The 19,721-nt window shown below is 38.0% G+C and overlaps 1 pseudogene across 1 annotated transcript; it reads left to right on the top strand.

The window, feature by feature from the left end:
* Positions 1–7,212: 7,212 nt before the first annotated feature.
* LOC309797449 (ferritin light chain-like) lies at positions 7,213–17,156 on the top strand (annotated as a pseudogene). The gene is made up of 2 exons: positions 7,213–7,238; positions 16,466–17,156. The product of its transcript is annotated as a ferritin light chain-like (transcript).
* The last annotated feature ends 2,565 nt before the right edge of the window (positions 17,157–19,721 follow it).

The following is a 19,721-nucleotide window of genomic DNA, read 5'->3' as shown; positions in this document are numbered from 1 at the left end:
TGTCCACAGCTTTAACTACTATGATAAAATATATATATATATATATATATATATATATATATATATATATATCTCCAAGTATTCCGAAGTTACAAAACACTTCTCTACCAAAACTCAAAAAGGAGCACACAAAATTGCATAGAAAATAAACATGTAAAAGGTCATAAATAAACCACAATATAACCTGCTCCACATAATATACTGACTGCAGTGTCCTGGGCCTCTCCCATCCTTAGGTAGCTGGAAATTACAACAAAATAATACTTTTCACTTTTGGAAGCCACACTATCTCTCATACCAACCAACCAATTACTTCCTTAGAGAGAATAGGAAATTAACCTGAATATCAGAAAAAAAACCATATATATATATAGCATTACTGATGTAGAATCTTTATTTAAAGACAATAACTTCAATAGCAGAGGGAACTTTACCATTGCAGGCTTCAGATAACCTCTATATTTCTCAGATTTTATGCTAAATCATAAAATGCCATATTGTGTCTGAAGCTATTTTTTCAATAGTCCATTTTCTTAAATGGACTAGCAAAGCAGTAAATACTGAGGAACATTTTGGCTCCCAAATCCTAAAGCCATTCTGATTATGCCTGGGTCATCATGGGGACATCATCGGAACTACCAGAGGACTGGCAGAAATACCAGTGGTCTGGCCAGCTTATAAATTAGAAATTATACAGAATCCAATTTTATTTTTTTGTTAAGTAATTCCTATGAGGTTTTTGGGATGTCAATGTAAAGTCCTTTGATGTGTAATCTTTATCCATTAGATAGGGAACAATGCCAATCCCCATCATAAATACGTTCCCAATCTGACACTGAAAATCCACTGTAGGGCATAGGACCTGCAAATAGGATATGAATCACACACATCCATCCACTCATTCAGACAATCCACAAATATTCATTTTTAAGTCTACTATATGCCAATAATGTACCGGGCTCTAAGATGCTAAACCATGCTAAATGCTGAAACAGACATACTCAGTTCTGGCCCTCCTGGAACTTATGACCTACAGAAGTGCCTTCATTGTAAATGGTCAGGACTCAGCCAATGCTATTATCATCAGCAGGTGACCAAATGATAGAGCTTGCTTTCTAAACAAGCTCCACACTCTTTGCTTTCAACATGTTTGCTTTCCTTCAAGCCACATAATCCAGTGGTCAGTTTCTCCCAGTTAGTGAGGTTTGGGGAAAATGTACCCAGTGAACAATTCCTTGTGGCCTCACTCTTTCCTCACACTCTCCTCTGTGCTCTTGAGCTAAAGAGACCTGGATTCGAGTCACTTGCTCTAACCTTATTATTTTAAAATAGGGCTGCTCCTGCTTTGAGGATTTCCACGGGATCAACACAGTAGCAAAGCAGCACTGAATCAGAAGCAGGTAAATTTCAAAATGACAGCTCTAAAAATATCCACTCTCCTTTTGTTCTCCTCCTATCCCTTTGCTCTGAACACCTCTGCTCTGAGGCTTTGCCTTTACCCTTCTCTGATTACTGCTCCAAAAGGGTTTCCAAGAACCGGGAGTATTTATGGTTTCACTTGCTCCCAAGTCCTTGGTGGAAAAGGATGCTTGCTTTCTGATTCTTACTAATTCCACACTCACATTGTTAACACAAAAATCATCATTAAAAAAAAATTTCCTCAGCTTCATATTTCATCTGGGCCAACACTGAAAGAATATTTTCAAAGAAACAATATCCTCTCTCCTTTGCTCTTCTGAGTTTCACGTTTTTACCTCCAGTCTCATTTTCAACCCTTATTACGGGATGCATCACCAAAATAGAAGAAAGTTCTTTCTGCTTTCTCTGTACCAGCCAATTATTCTACTTTGTTCTGTCTCTAACGAACAGAATGCGAAATCAACACAAAGCCTGATTATGCGACCTCTTCCAAGGGAAAGGTCTGAGAGTTGTCTATTTACTAATGAAGCTCAGTGTGTATTAAGGGTTGACTGAAGCAATCATCAGGAATTTTCATCCCTTAAATTAGTGTTTTCCACCAGAGGCACATCGTTCATTTCAGATAATATAACTTTTAAGTTCAGGATACAACTGGACAAAAGAAAAGAAAAAAAAGTAACCAACACAACATTTGCAGTAATAACACAGTAACAGCTATCATCCTTCCCTGAGGAATTCAGCCTACTTTATGGACACAATTTAGTACAAACTCATAAGAAAGCTAACAAAGCCCAAAACCACTTCACAAGAGCGTAGAGAGGTAAAGGTCAAAACTTATTACTGCCAGGCCCAGCAGACAATGGCACCTACCGGAAAGAGCACAGGACAGGAAAACCTGGAAGCCTGTGTTCCAGTTTCGGTTATTCCTGTAAGCATTGGTATGATCTGAGTGAACTCAGCCTGCCCTGCTTTTTCCGTTTATAAAAACCTACATTGGGTCTCCCTGGTGGCGCAGTGGTTGAGAGTCCGCCTGCCGATGCAGGGGATACGGGTTCGTGCCCCGGTCTGGGAGGATCCCATATGCCGCGGAGCGGCTGGGCCCGTGAGCCATGGCCGCTGGGCCTGCGCATCCGGAGCCTGTGCTCCGCAACGGGAGAGGCCACAACAGTGAGAGGCCCGCGTACGGAAAAAAAAAAAAAAAAAAAAAAAAAAAAACCTACATCATCCTCTCATTAGAATGAAATGCCACATCTGAAAAGTTGCAGATCTCTTTAGGAAAGAAACAAAACTCATGTTTCTAACCAAAATGGAATAATTCAGTCAATGGAGACATAATAAAAATCTGCCATAAAGCAACTGTTTACTTGAAATCTATCTTTTGTGGTGTATTTATATGGGTAAGGAGTGTAAGGATATCATAAGTAGAGTTACCAATTATTCCAGAAATCAAGGTCATTGAGTTCAGATTCCAACTTTGACCCTGACCCAGGCTTACAGAGATGTAACATGTGCCAATACCTCATATCCACCATACATGGGAGAAACAAGGTATGCAGACACATCTTCTTCTAAGTATCCCATATGTAGTGGTTTTAATACAGGGTCTCAGATTCATTGCCATTCTTCACATCCAGATGTGGGTATTTTCCCTTGAATTTGGGCAGGCTTTCCATGGCTTCAAACAATAGAGCAGGGGTCAGTAAATTATGGCTGGTGGGCCAAATCTAGGCCTCTACCGGCTTTTATAAATGAAGCTTTATTGGAACACAGCCATGTTCCTTAGTATATGTGTTGTTTGTGTCTGTTTTCACATCACAGCAGCGGAGCTAAGTAGTTGCAAAAGAGACTGTATGGCTTGTAAAGCCTAAAATATTGACCGTCTGACACTTTATGGAAAAAGGTCTCCAACGCCTGCAATAATATATAATGAAAGTGATGCTGTGTAACATCTAAGACTAGGTCATAAAAGGTCATGCAGCTTTTGCATGATTCTCCTGGAATGCTTCAACCCTGAACGCTCATTCTTGGGATACTCTATCTTGAATCCTAACTACCACGTTATGAGAAGTCCAAGCCACGTGGGCAGCCATCTATAGGCACTCCAGGCAACAGTCCTTGTTGGGCGCAGTGTTCAAGTCATCCCATCTCAAGGGCCAGACATGTGAATTAAAATTATCTAGATGATTGCAGCCCCAGCCATTTGAATCCTCGTGAGCTGAGGTTTCAGACATCAGTCACAGAGTAGAGACAAGCCATCTCCTCTGCATACTGTTTGAATTGCTGACCCACAGAATCTGGGCACATATTAAAATTTTTGTTTATTTCACCACTAAGTTTGGACTTCTTTGTTATGTAGCAATAGATAACTACAGCACTGTGTCTGTACACAGGAGATCTTCATTTCACAGAGCACATACTTTTAGATGTGAATGTTGACTGCTCAATTTCTAAGAAGAACGTATACACACATATAGGTACAAAATATTTATGTATATGTAAATATTAGACCTATATAAACTAATCTATATTATCCATAAAATGAGGGGCCCTTGATAATGGCTAACATTTCTTTTCAGTATTTATTGTGTTCCAAGAACTGATAAATTCTTGCATTGTATGAATTTTCTCTTTTAACCCTCATAGCAACTCGCTGAGAGAAGTAATGTTATCTCTATATTATAGATGAGAAAACTGAGGCAAAAACAGATAACATGCTCAAGAGTAATCAACAAGTAAATTTTAGAGTCAAGATTTGAACCCAAGTTCTCAAGGTTTAGATCCCTTACTCTTAGTCACCGAGCTATATACTGAGTAAGGAGATGAAAGCTGAAGCCATTACCTCATGCTCAAGAAGTTAGACAGAAACTTAGCAGGCATGGTTGAAAGAAAACAGGACTTGGAGTCGTAAGTCCAGAGCCTGAGTTATGAAATGAATTCTCCTCTCATCTAGATATAGGTTTGTTTTTAGAAAATGAAAAAGATCACTGCATATTTTGATGGTTAATTTCTGTACTTAATGATTACAAAAGAATGGAATTTTACCAGGGAGCTATTTTGCAATGACATAACTTATTGATTCAAAATCAAACCTTTATTATAAATTCTTGATTCAAAATCAAATCTTTATTAAGTCTCCGTTGCATCAGAAGTCTTTCCCATTCTTCATTTCTTTTAAAACCCTTTCCTGTCTACTCCTGGCCAAAGCTTGAAGCCTAATTTAACATTTGGAAATAAAATAATGAAATAGTCATAACACAGCAATTCCAATGCCTACTGAAATGGAAGCTCTAAATAATTTTTCAGATAATTTAGGAAATTAAAAATATTTACATCATAGATGCAAAGAGAGAAGTTACTTGTGTAATAAAATAAATGGTGAGACAAAAAGTTTCTGGTCAAGTAGATTTGTTTAAATATAAACACTAATTTGAGCTCTATCCCGGTGCTAAAACCCAGTGACAGGTTGCATACAGTTTCTAAAGGGATAGTTCAGTGCATTGGGTCAAATTCATGACATAAAATGTGGTATTATTAGTAGTACTAGAAGACAGAGTGTGACTGTCTTCTTTGGGACATAGATGAAGACCCCAAGATAGACAATATCAAGGACAAGTTATGTAGAATAAGATATTATCTCAGTCCTTGGAACATGTCATCCAGGATTGAACAAGAGGTAGATTTATTATGAAGTACATGAAGCCAGAGACAGTAAGCAATGAGTGGTAGTTGGTTAAAATAGACAGGTTTTAGAAGTAGAGGCAAGGATGTAGAAAACAAACTTAGGGTTACCAGGGGATTGTGGTGGGGAGGCTAAATTGGGAGATTGGGGCTGAAATATACACACTGCTATACATAAAATAGATAACTAATAAGAACCTGCTCTTATTAGCACAGGGAACTCCACTCAATACTCTGTAATGGGCTATTTGGAAATGACTCTAAAAAAAATAAAAGTGGATATATGTATATGTATAACGGATTCACTTTGCTGTACACGTGAAATTAACACAACACTGTAAATCAACTATATTCCAATAAAATTTTTTTTAAAATAGGTTTTAAGAACCATAGTCAGGGAGTAGTGTGGATTGGAAAGACCTGGCAAGAAATATTTCTGCATCCTCAGACAATGCTCCCCAAGCTGGCTATTGCAAGGGTGAGCATTTAAGGGATCTTTGACCTAAGGAGGACATGAGATTAACAATCAACCCCAATGTGCATGAATTATTCTCCTCTGTGTTATCAGAAATCAGATGGCATCCTAGAGCAAGGGTCAGCAGATCTTTTCTGTAAAGGGTCAGATAGTAAATATTTTGGATTTCGTATACCATACCTCTCCGTTGCAACTGCCTATCTGCTGCTGTAGCACAGAAACAGCCATGCACCATACGTTAATGAATGGGTGTGGCTGCGTTCAAGCAAAATGTTATGTACAAAACCAGGAGTCAAGCGAGATCTGATCAGTGGGCCAGAGTTTGCGGACCCCAGTTCTGGGTCAGTGTTCACAGCTGAATGAGTCATGAGGCCTTAAGTTCCAGTTCTCATTGTACTACTTTCTACCTGGGTGAACTTGGGTTCATCCTTTTATTTATATGGGCCACTATATTAGTCAAGCTTCTCCAGAAAAACAGAACCAACAGCATGTGTATACAATGTGCCCATATATATTGATAGATATAGATCTAGGTATCAATATTGATACCTAGATCTATATCCATATCTATATAAAGATAGAGAAAGAGAGAGATATTTTAAACAATTGGTTCACACAATAATAGAAGCTTGGTCAATTCAAAATCTGCAGGTTAGGCTGTCTAGAGACTCTAGGAAGAGTTGCAGTTCAATTTCTGTAAGTCTTCTGGCAGAATTCCTTTTTGCGACAGGGAGGTCAGTCTTTGTTTTATTAAGAGCTTCAACTGATTGGATGAGGCGCACCCATACTATGGAGGATAATCTGCTTTACTCAAAGTCCAACACCAATTTAAATATGAATTTCATCCAAAAACACCATCACAGAGACTACCCTGGTGGCGCAGTGGTTAAGAATCCGCCTGCAAATGCAGGGGACACAGGTTTGAGCCCTGGTCTGGGAAGATCCCATGTGCCGTGGAGCAAATAAGCCCGTGCACCACAGCTACTGAGCCCGTGCACCTAGAGCCCATGCTCTGCAACAAGAGAAGCCACCGCAATGAGAAGCCTGCACACCACAACAAAGAATAGCCCTCGCTTGCTGCAAATAGAGAAAGCCCACGTGTGACAACGAAGACCCAACGCAGCCAAAAATATAAATAAATAAATAAATAAATAAATAAATAAATAAATAAATAAATAAAAATTGTAAAAAACATGAAAACACCATCACAGAAATATCCAGAATAATATCTGACCAAATAACTGGGCATGGTGGCCCAGACAAATTGACCACCTAAGCCATAGTTTTGTTATCTTTTACTGAGAAATTTGACTTATCTGAACTATTTTGATAACTAGAAGATACCTTCTAGAAGTAACACCCTCAGGTTTTTACATGGTAGGCAGCAGAGGGAAAGAGCCCATTTGTCCAGTCAGATGACACCTAAAGGATAAAATTCTGTCTTCTCTTTCCAACCCACAAGGATGAATGCCAAAAATACATCACTTATATCTGCTTTAGCTAACATAGGATAGGTCTGGAACAGACCTATGCTCCCAGTAAGCCTCATGAAATGCTGTTTCATTAAGGGGAGACTTTACTTGCTAAGATTAGAAGCAAAAGAGGGTGGTGGATGAAACACTGCCCAAGGGTATACGTTCATGCAAGGAAGCAGGAGAGAGAATGGGTATCCGAAGATGTGCGCTCTAAGCCAACACTAATTCCAAAGCATCAGGTTATAATTCAGGGAGCACAACTGCTGGGGTTTTTTTCCCCCTCTTTTTTCCCCCAAAGAGGGACAAATCAAGCATACTGACAAAGGAAGAGCATTAGTCACCACAGCTAAATTCCTTTTTAGAGGTGATCTCGCAAATAATTTGGCTCAGTGTAGACTATGATTTGGTTCCAAAAACCATAAGCTAGAGCATTTCATTCCAGGTCCCTCCTCAAATATCCATGATAGGTAGAAATTTGGCAGCAGTAGTTCTTGAAATCTCCCCAGGTGATTATAATATGCAACCAGGGCTGAGAATCTGGAGATGTAGAGAGAATTTAAATTCAACTTTAGTTAAACAGTAAAACAAGCTCTGACTCTACTGGCTGGAGCTAGAAAAGGGATATGCATTTATTGGGATGAGAAGATAAAGAAAACCAGGGAGTAAATCAAATGCTTTACACCTGTGCTTAGCTAATTGTTACTCAGATAATTCAGACAGTCTTACAGTACCTGAACCCTGAAATTCCTTAGTTCTGTTTAAAAAAAAGTAACTCTTCAAGTAACTGAACTCTGAGAATCATGTAAATCATAAAGAAAAAGAAGAAATCTTATTTTTTGAATTAGTTGATTTCATATATACTGTTTCACTTTCATGATATTAACTAGTTAGCTTTCTTTCCATTTTATGTTTGAGGAAAGTAAGGCTTTAAAAATCTCAGTAATTTTCTCAAGGTCACTTGTTAAGGGTGTGGTAGGCAGCATAATGGCTCCTAAAAATGCCCTCACCCTAATCCCTAGAACCTACGAATATGTTACCTTACATGGTGAAGAGGACTTTGCAGATATGACTGAAGTTATAGACCTTGAGATAGAAAGATTATCCTGGATTACCTCATGGAACAAATCTAACTGCATGAGTCCTTAAAAGTAGAAAACCATTCCCAACTGTAGAAAGAGAAAGAGAGAGATGTCCTAATAGAAGCAAAATCAGAGAGATGCAACATTTTGGGTTTTGTAGGTGGAGAAAGGGGACTCTGAGTCAAGGAGTACAAGTGACCGCTGGAAGCGGATAAAGTCCAGGGAACAGAAACACCCCTAAGAGCCTCCAGAAAAGAATGTAGCTCTGCCAACACTTTTTTTTCTTTTTTAACCATCTATATTGGAGTATAACTGATTTACAATGGTGTGTTAGTTTCTGCTTCATAACAAAGTGCATCAGCTATATGTATACATATATCCCCATATCTCCTCCCTCTTGCATCTCCCTACCACCCTCCATTCCCGATCGCACCCCTGTAGGTGGACACAAAGCACAGAGCTGATCTCCCTGTGCTTTGCGGCTGCTTCCCACTAGCTATCTATTTTACATTTGGTAGTGTATATATGTCCATGCCACTCTCTCACTTCATCCCAGATTACCCTTCCCCCTCCCTGTGTCCACAAGTCCACTCTCTATGGCTGCGTCTTTATTCCTGCCCTGCCCCCTAGGTTCTTCATAACCATTTTTTCTTTTTTTTTTAGATTCCATATATATGTGTTAGCATACGGTATTTGTTTTTCTCTTTCTGACTTACTTCACTCTGTATGACAGTCTCTAGGTCAATCCACCTCACTACAAATAACTCAATTTCATTTCTTTTTATGGCTAAGTAATATTCCATTGTATATATGTGCCACATCTTTATCCATTCATCTGTCGATCCTGCCAACACTTTTACTTTACTCAACTGAGACCAATGTCAGACTTGTAAGGTAATAAATTTACACTGTTTTGAGTCACTATATTTGTGGTAATTTGTATGAAAGCAATAAAAAACTATTACAGGGGTCCTACAGGAGCCAGGCTATATATTTATACTTAAGTATTTCTGAAATGAATTTAACCTTGTGATTGACAGCAGCAGCAGCTTCCAAGGGATCCCACCACACACCTGAGGCAAACGCAGCCTAATACAAAGCAGTGACAGCAGCAGGTCACTGCCCCACACTTGGGGTAGAGGGGGACTCGATCTACTATAGCAGCAGCATAGCCTGAATGGGAACCCATCCTCCTGTGGCACTAGTCCCATCAACATTAGTCTAATCTGCTAGCACCTGCTGCACCAACAGACCCAACATATACAAACCCTCCAACTCAGCAGCATTAAGTGAGCCAGACTCAGTGTTTCCTGAAACTCATATCCAATGGCACTGGAAAGCCCAGATATCACCTAATGTTATGAAAACATAAAAAAAAAACAATAACAGAAGACTGGGAACTTCAGAAAGAAAAGGGGAACAATGGAATGGGTGAAAACAAATGGGGTATATATAAGAGACTATCATTAGCCTCATGAGTTTCTTAAATACTATCCGATGGTCAAAGCAAATATTATGACACCATCTGATGTGGTTCTCAATGTAGAGAAAGGAAATACTACAGAAAATCATACTTTAAAACTGGGGAATATTAAGAGACTAAATGGAAGTAAAATTTTGAAACTTCACTTGAAGTAATAAAACACTGATTCCAGTAGGCTATGGTAAGTTACATATGTATACTGTGATGCCAAAAGCAACCACTAAGAAAACTATACAAACAGTATACACAAATGATTATAAATAAATTAAATTAAAATGGACTTATTAAAAAATGTTTAAGTAACCCACCAGGCAAAATAAGAGAAACACAGGATTGAGAAACTAAGGTAAAAGACAAAACAAAAAATAAAATGGTAGACCTAATCTTTAACATAGCAATAATTACATTAACTGTAAATGATCTAAATAACCAAGTCAAAGACAGAGATTGGAAGAGTAGATTAAAAATTCACAAGCATGATCCAACTATATACTGTCTATAAGAAGTTTACTTTGAACATCGTGATATAGGTAGTTCAAAGTAAAAGGAAGATAATGATATATCATGTGAACGTTAATCAGAAAAAGTAGGAATGGCTATATTAATATCAGATAAAGTAGACTTCAGAGCAAAGGAAATTATTAGGGGCAAACAGGGTCATTACATAAAGATAACAGGAATAATCCACCTAGATGACCTAATGATACTAAATGTGTGTGCACCAAACAACAGAACTTCAAAATACATGAAGCAAACACTGAAAAAAGTAGTAAAAGGAGAAAATTTTAAATCCACAATTATTATTTGAGACTTCAGCACAGCAATTTATAGAACTACCAGAGAGAAAAATCAGCAAGAATATGGAAGAAATGAAAACATCATCAATCAATAGGATATAACTGACATTTAAAGAACACACTCAGTAACAGCAGAATACATATTCAAGTGTCCATGGAATATTCACTCATATACTATATACTGGGCAATAAAAAGAACCTTAGCAGATTTAAATTGTAATGTGCCTAAGTGTTGGATGCTAAGACTCAGAGGTTTTCTTATTTCTTTCATTTATATATTCATTAAAAAATTAGCAGATTTAAAAGAATTAAAATCATAGAGTATGTTCTCTAGCCATAATGGAATCAGACTAGAAATCAATAACAGAAAGACAACAGGAAAATCTTCAATCACGTGAAAACTAAACATCACAATTCCAAATAACTCATGGGTAAAAAAGACAGCATCAAGGAAATATTTTTTAATGCATAGAATAAAAGAAAATGGAGATATAACAGATCAAAGTTTGCAGAATGAAGTGAAAGCAATGCTGAAAGGGAAGTTTATAGCACTAAATTGGGAAAGAAAGTATTTCAAAGCAATAATCTAATTTTCTATATTACAACAGTAAAAAAGGAAGAGGAAAAAACACTAAACAAGCAGAAAGAAGGAAATAATAAAGATGAAATAGAAATCCATGAAACTGAAAACAGGAAAATGGGGGGGGGAAATCAATGAAACAAAAGGCTGGTTCTTGGAAATAAACAATCTAATCAATAAAGATCTAGCAAGACTGATAAAGATAAAAAGATGGATGGCACAAATCACAGATATCAGAAATGCCACCAGGGATACCATGACATATCCTGCAGGTTAATAAGGGACAAGATGTTATGAACAAGTCTACACTATAAATTCAAAAATGTAGATGAAATGGGCCAATGCTTCTACACTCAAAACTACCAAAACTCAGCCAAGATGAAATAGATAATCTCAATTTTCCTGTAACCATTAGAAACACTGGTTTTTCATTTAAAAACTCCCAAAAGGAATATTCAGGCTTAGATGTTTCACTTTTACCCAAGACATAAAGAATTAACACCAATTTTACATGATTTGATAAGAAAGAGAAGTAGAAGGAACAGTTCCTAATTAAATTTATGAAGCCAGTATTACCTTGATACCAAAACCGGACAGGGATAGTATAGAAAGAAGAAAACTACAGACCAATATTTTTTATGAAATTGGCTGTAAAAATCCTCTGCCAAATATTAGCAAATTAAATCCAGAGATATATAAAAAGAATAATATACCATGACCAAGTGGCATTTATTCTAGTTATGCGAAGTTGGTTAAATATTTGAAAATCAAACAATGTTATCCACCATATCCAATAGATTAAAGGGAAAAGTCATGTGATCCTATCCAATAATGCAGAGAAAGCACTTGACAAAATCCAATCCCATTCATGATTGTAAAAAAAGAAGAAAAAAGAACTCCAAGCAAACTAGGAATAGAAAAGGAACATACTGAAACTCATAAAGATGATCTACAAACAACCTATACCGACATTATATTTAACTGTGAAAGACTGAATGCTTTCTCTGTAAGATCAGAAACAAGGCACGGATATCTGCTCTCACCACTTTTATTAAATGTATTACTGGAGGTTCTAGTAAGAAAATAAAGCAAAAGTAAATAAATACATAAATTTAAAAGTTAAAGTTTTAAAAAGTTCATTTAAAAGATAAAAGGACTATTCCTACTATGTTGAATAGGAAGGAATATATCCTACTGAATGTTGAAGAGTAATATATCCTATTATATTGCCTAGGGAAAAGTAAAACTGTCTGTGTCTGAAGATGAGATGATAATCTAAATGGAGAAAATACCAAGGAATCCACAAAAAGCTTGAGAAATAATATTAGTTTGTAAATGTTTTAGAGTACAAGATCAACACAATTTTATCACATTATATATTAATAACAAATGTGTAGAAGCTTAAATTAAAATATGTGATGCCATTTACAACTGACCTAAATAAATACTTAAATACAAGCCCAACAAGACATTTATAGGACCTCTATACTGAAAATTACAAAATGCTGATGAAGAAAAATTTTAAAGTCCCAAACAAATAGGGAGACATACCTTGTTCATGGATTAGAAAACACAACATAATAAAGATGTCAATTCTCCCCAAGTTAAGAGGCTTAACACAATTACTCTTAAAATGCCCTCAAGGTTTTTGCGGATATAGACAAGCTTTTTCTAAGATTTGTATGGTAAGAAGAGGCTGAAGAATAGCTAAAACAATTTGTAAAGGAAGATTAAAAGGGGAGGAATTAATCCACCCAATTTCAAGACTTTGCAGTAATTTTGGAGGGTAGATACATAGATCAATGGAATGGAATAGAGAACCCAGAAATAGACTGACATAAATACATTTAACCTGTTTTTGACAGCAGTGCAAAAGCTATCAAGGAAGAATAGACATTTCAAAAAATGGTACTGAAACAGTTGGACATCCCTCGACAAAAACAAACAAAAAATGAACCTTAACCTAAACCTCCACACCTTACACAAAAATTAAATCAAAGTGGATCATAATCTTAAATGTAAAAGCAGGACATTTTTAGAAAAAAAAATAGGAGAAAATCTTTGGCATCTAGAACTAGGTGAATAATTCTTAGACTTGACACTGAAAGTATGATTAATAAAAGCAAAAACTGATAAATTGGATCTCATCAAAATGAGTTAAAAATGCTTCATAGAAGATCCTTTTAAGTGGATGAAAACTCAAATTACACAGTGGGAAAACATATTTGAAAATCCCATATGAGACAGATGACTTGTATCTATAATATACAAAGAACTCTCCAAACAACTTAAAAAAATCCAACTAGAAAATAGGCAGAAGACAGGAACAGACATTTCATGGAAGAGAATATACACATGGCAAAGAAGCCCATGAAAAGATGCTCAACATCATTAGCATTAGGGAAATGCAAATTAAGACCATAATGAGATGTCAGAGAATAACTAAAATTATAGTGACAACATCAAATGCTGGCGAGTACGTAGAAAAGTTATATCACGTCACTGGTGGGAAAATAAAATGGTTTAGCCACTCTGAGAAACAGCTTGACAGTCTCTTTTAATCCTAAAAGTAGATTCACCCTACAATGCAGTAATTGTACTCTTGAGCATTTATCCCAAAGAAACAAAAACTTAATTAAGTTCCCACAGAAACTTACACATAAATGTTCATAGCAGTTTTATTTATAATAGCCCCAAACTGGCAACTACCCAAATGTCTTTCAATGGATGAATGTTGAAACAAATTGTGATAAAATCTTATGATAGAATACTACGGAGCAACGAAAAGGAACAAATTATTAATATATGCAAAAATTAAGATGAACTTCAAGGGAATGATGCTGAAGAAAAAATTTTTTAAAGCCAATCTCCGAAGATAAGTAATTCATGGTTATGTTTACATATTATTCTTAAAATAACAAAACTGTGGAGATGGAGAACAGATTAGAAGTTGCCAAGGGTTAGAGATGGGGGTAGAAGGTACAGTGGGGAAACTTTGTGAGGTTTTTGTGGTCCCAGTACAAATAATACAGCACTCTTGGTTTTAATCCCTAAAGATTTTTAAAAACAATTCCTAATAAGAGGTGTCCAGATATTTAGCAATGGCAGCAGATTACAGGTATAGCTCCCCAGCATGACAACTTCAAAAGAGATTGTACTAATTCAATGCATATGTTAATTTTAAAAAGGCCAGTCACAGTACTTAAATGGTATATATCTTAACGATATTATTCTAAGTATCTAGCTATACCAGATGGACTAGCAGGATTTTCTGTACATTCAATCTTATTTAAGACAGTAAATCTTATAATAAGAGAGTTAAAAAAAGAAAAAGAAAAAAAAACAAACCTCAACTACAGTTGGATATTCTCATAGGAAGATGAGGTGAAAAAAGTAGCAGTGGTTCAAAAGCTTAAGCAGTGGCACCTAAATTTGGCTGCATATTAGAATCATCTGAAGCACTTTTTAAAAACCCTCACCTTGACTGTTGGTCATCCTAGACCAATAAAATAACTTTAAATCTCCTCAGACGATGCCAGTGTCTAGCCAGAACTGAGAACCAGCGGACTAAGCAGAAGGGGATGTTTCTACAAAGATTTCTTAACAATAAGTCCTTTCACCCAATCAGATTTACCTTCCCACAAAGGGGTAAAGAAGGCTAGATGTTGTCCATACTTGCTTAGCTTTAATTAGCACTTGTGACTTGCCCAAATCCTAGATCATGTTTCCCCTAAATTTCATGTTATTCCCTAAGTTTTTCAAATCCAGGGCTAAGGGGTTTGCCAGGATGAGATTTTAAGTGTTCACACAGGGGAAGTCCCTGGCAAACCAGGACAGCGGTCACTCTACATTGAATTGTAAAGTATCCTAAATAACCCTGCCACCGCTCCCAGATACTAGTCTGTGCCAACCAGTGGAGAAAAGGCATTCTCCATTACTACCACGGCAAATGCTGCTGTACTTGTCTTGGCTACTCTCTATATTTTCCAGGCGTCACTCCCCTTAACCTGCTGGTGGACGCTTTGGCCAGCTGACAATGCAGATATTTTCAAACTTTAAGGTGAATAAAAACCATATGGAGGGCCTGTTATAACAGAGATCACTGAGCCCCACTAGAGTTGCTGATTCCATAGGGCTGGGATAGGGCCCTAAAACTTGAATATCTGACACATTATCAGGGGACACTGGTAAAGCTGGTCAGGTTGTTACCGAATGCACGTTCGTGTGTCTGAAGCACAGTGAGGCCAAACAAACCGAAAGGTTGGAGTCTGGAGAAGAGAAAGGTTTATTGCAGGATCGAGCAAGGAGAGGGGTGGTCCGTTTCCCAAACCCCTGAAATCTCCAAAGGATTTCAGCAAAGCATTTTTAAAGGCCAGGTGAGGGAGGGACATCCCAGGGCATGTGATCAGCTCGTGCACAATCCTCTGATTGGCTGATGTTGAGGCCACAAGGCAGGTAGCATTATCCATCCTTAGGTGCCAGAAGGTCTGGGGGCTACGTGCTCATGATCATCAAGGAGTTCATTTCTTCCACAGTTTCAATTTCAGTGCTTGTGATTGGTCTGTTCATATTTTCTATTTCTTCCTGATTCAGTCTTGGCAGGTTGTGCATTTCTAAGAATTTGTCCATTTCTTCCAGGTTGTCCATCTTATTGGCATAGAGTTGCTTGTAGTAATCTCTCATGATCTTTTGTATTTCTGCAGTGTCAGTTGTTACTTCTCCTTTTTCATTTCTAATTCTATTGATTTGAGTCTTCTCCCTTTTTTTCTTGATGAGTCTGGCTAATGGTTTATCAATTTTGTTTATCTTCTCAAAGAACCAGCTTTTAGTTTTATTGATCTTAGCTATCATTTCCTTCATTTCTTTTTCATTTATTTCTGATCTGATTTTTATGATTTCTTTCCTTCTGCTAACTTTGGGATGTTTTTGTTCTTCTTTTTTTGTTCTTCCATTGGGTGGTGGTTTTTAGCATCTGAAAACTCAAGAAATATGCCTGAGATACTATTATCTGAGTACTTCAGAGAGAAACTACAATAGAGGATATGGGGGATGGGTCTGTCCTAGGAAGGCCTCATAGGGTACTGCTTGGTTACAAGGTGACCATACTTTGAGAACCACTGCTCTAGTGGCTTGGAATGTTAAGAAAGTAATGGAAGAGTCCCTTCCCAGATCTAGATTCTAGTATCACCAGCTATTTTGGTGGGAGGAAGGGTAAGTTTTGTCCTTGCTTGGACTTCTTGTTCATTTATATCAAAGCCTATTTGAGGCAGTGCGTTCGGCAGTCCTGCAGATCTGTCTTTTGCTTCAACAGTGTTTGGAATGAACAGACCCAGGGACGCTCCTTGCTCCAGCCCCCGACCACCCTCCAACCTTTCTTCCTTTCGCAACCTTTGGAATCAGACACTCAGCTATCCTCAGCCTCCAGGACAGGCCAACACCATTTTTTGAGCTTAGCTCCTTATCACTGATCAACCACGAGTTCCCAGGTTCGTCAGAATTATTCTACCGAGGTGGAGGCCGCCGTCCACCGCCTGTTCAACATGCATCTGTGGACACTTACCTCTCTCTGAGCATCTATTTCGACAGCAACAATGGGACTCTGGACAGTATGGGCCACATTTTTCGCCAACTGGCTGAGGAGAAGTGTGAGGGCGCCCAGCGCCTCTTGAAAATGCAAAACCAGTGCTGCGGCCGCGCCCTCTTCCAGGATGCGCGGAAGCCTTCTCAGGATGAGTGGGGTAAAACCCAGGATGCTGTGGAAGCCGCCATTCTTAGGGAGAAGAATCTGAACCAGGCACTATCGGATCTGCGCGCCCTGGGTCCTGCCCGTGCAGACCCCCAGCTCTGTGACTTCCTGGAGAGCCGCTTCCTGGAGGAGCAGGTGAAACTCATCCAGAAGATGGGCGACCACCTGACCAACCTCCGCAGGCTGGCTGGTCCGCAGGCTGTGCTGGGCGAGTATCTCTTTGAAAGGCTCACCCTCGAGCCAAACAGGAGTCTCTGAAGTCCAGCTGCGTCTGAGGAGACCCTCTGGCGTCAGAGCTTCTGCCTGAAGCCCCGCTCTGCAGCCACTAGGCAGCTTTGTAACCGCCCTGGAGCCCTCTCCCAAGCCTTGGACCAAATGGAAACAATAACGCTTTTTGCAGAAGGAAAAAAAAAATCCTATTTGAAATACAAACAGAATAAAGCGAAAAAAGAAATATATACATATATTCACGTTCTTTTAACATATGAATTGCCCCACTTTATCTGTGTGAAATAAGTTTGTTCCCATTATTGGGCTGGTTCTCAAGCTTTGCTGCTCGTTTGAATTACCTAAAGAGCTTGGAAGAAAAACATTGGTGTCTGGGTCCCAGCCCCAGAGATTTTGATTCAGTAGGTCTAGGGAGGAGCCTGGGCACGGGGAGGTCTCAGAGTTCCCCAGGTGATTCTAATGTGCAGCAACTTTGTGAACCACCTCTTGGCTTCAATGCAGCTAGTCATCAGATATTAAATCTAAGACACATGGACTACTAGTGCGTGAGCTCTGTTGCTAGGTGTATTCCATTTTCTTCCTCCTGGAAGATTCGTGCCAGGGAAAATGATTGATAGTTGTGTTACTTCTCTGAAATGGATGGAAATTTCCAATTAGCGTGAACAGGGGAGGGTGAATGGGTGAATGCAATAAGGTGTATCATTTACGTATTGCCCTATGTGTATGGCTAGAAGCTTTTGCAACTGAGGTCTGCCCTACTTTTCATGCTAATGGTAATGCTTGTCCTCCTAATGCAGCTGTAAACTTTATAAGCCCATAGGTAGACAGCATCACAAAATATTTACCCCTCCCCACTGGCCCACTCTCAAGCTTCACTCCCCTTCCCCAATACACAAATGTACATCAATGCGCTTGAGACCAATATCAACATACTGACCTTCAATTCTTCTACTCTGCAGCTTCCCTCTTATCAGGAGATGTCAGCATTTAGTGCAAGGACAAATGCTTGCCTCTTGAGGAGTAATGTAGACAAAGCCTCCAAGAGACAAATAGCCCTTAGGGAGGGGGAAAAAGTCTTTCAAAAAGGTTGATGCCCGGAGGAGGCATTTTCAGTCATCTCAGCTTAGAGGTCAAATATCCAAAATTAAAAAGGTTAAAAAAAAGAAGAAGAAAGCAAGGAAGAAAAGAAGGAAACAATTTTCTTATCTCATAGTAATAAGGCAGTTTTCCTTAAAAAAAGAAGACTTAAGCCTTAAATAATCTTTCCTAATCAAAATGTGCTTTTCCATCTTTAGACTATTCCTCTTATATCCTGTATTATTCATGATGTTTAATTCTTAAAATAGCACATGGCTGAAAACAGAAGCTAACCTCTTGTTCACTATGAATTAAATCTTCTTTTCCTAGGACCCGTCTACAATGTACAATTTGGGGTTGGCCAACATAATTATTTTCTCTGAAATACGTTACAGCATTTTGCCTTTTCAATATATAGTTATACAATACATTGTTAACACAACATATTTAATATAGTCAATATAGTAAATACAACTGTAACACACATGATATGATGCCACTTTGGTGATTTTCTTCATCCATGTAATTCTGAAATTTGACAGTATAGTTTTCATATTCTAATGAGCTGAGTATTACCTTTGCAAGGATAGAAAAATAAAATAAATTCATAATATTCTTGTGTGGTTTGCCCCTGGGGTGGATTACCATAATGGGGGGATATTTGAGCCTTTCCCCAAGTCATTAAAAATCCTCCAGCGAGCAGCCCCTTGTCCTCTCCAGGGAGTGGGGGGAAAGGATCTTTAATCATAATAATCCTGGGGGGAGAAATCTCGGAAATAAGACATCTGCTTCTGTGCCTTGTTGTTTTGCAGAATAGCAATGATTGCCTTAGCAGCTTCTATTGCCATATGTATACAATAAGTAAATGAACAGAAAATTGAATGAACGCATAAAAGAAGGATAAACCCACCCAGCTTAACAAACCCACTCTCTCACCTGCTGTGCCCCGAAACATGAAAGAAAGAATCACGGGATCATAAGGATTAATAAAATAACAGTCTCTGTTAACAATATTGACAGGAGGTATAAGGATAATTTGTCTGATGTGGGACCAACAGCTTAACTAACTGCTTAGTTCTTTTTTTTTTAAGGGCAATTCATTCATTTATTGTTTAAAGATTGCAAGACAACATCTGAATTTTTGTAGCACAATTTAAATGTTTTACTTTTTTGATAAAGCAGAGTATAATAGCAAAAACAATTAGTTTCCAGTAATATCTATATCTCTATTCAGAATTAAGTCTTCCACAGACATGTAACCTGGAAACAAAAGCCTGTTACAATAAGCGAAGCTTCAACGGAGTGGCTACTTTTCGGGCCAGGGAAAGGTTCATCCCTATAGGAGGATGATGTGCTATGTAAAATGGCTGCAAGGTCACAGCCTTGAGGGCGTTGGAAGTCTAGTATCCTATTCCACATTAAGTAGTTCGGGGAACTTCAAACGTCCGTTCATCTGCAACCAAGCTGGCAACCTTTAACTGATATTTCAAGCAGGTAAGAAATAAATGAAAAGAAATCCCTACATTGATGTTCCTTGATTTACACTGTTAAATGGTTCATTAACATGTAATTCTGGCTAAGAATTACATTTGAGACTCCTTGCTCAGATTTTGGTTAACAGTACAAATCTTTCAGAAATTCATGTTTTCATTAATCAATAATTTGTCAGCTAGGATACGTTCAG

Source organism: Mesoplodon mirus (assembly GCF_964341445.2).
Source record: "Mesoplodon mirus genome assembly, contig: HAP1_SCAFFOLD_530, whole genome shotgun sequence".
Classification (NCBI taxonomy): Eukaryota; Metazoa; Chordata; class Mammalia; order Artiodactyla; family Ziphiidae; genus Mesoplodon; species Mesoplodon mirus.
Note: the sequence above shows the minus strand (reverse complement) of the source record. Positions and strands in the feature narration are given on the sequence as shown.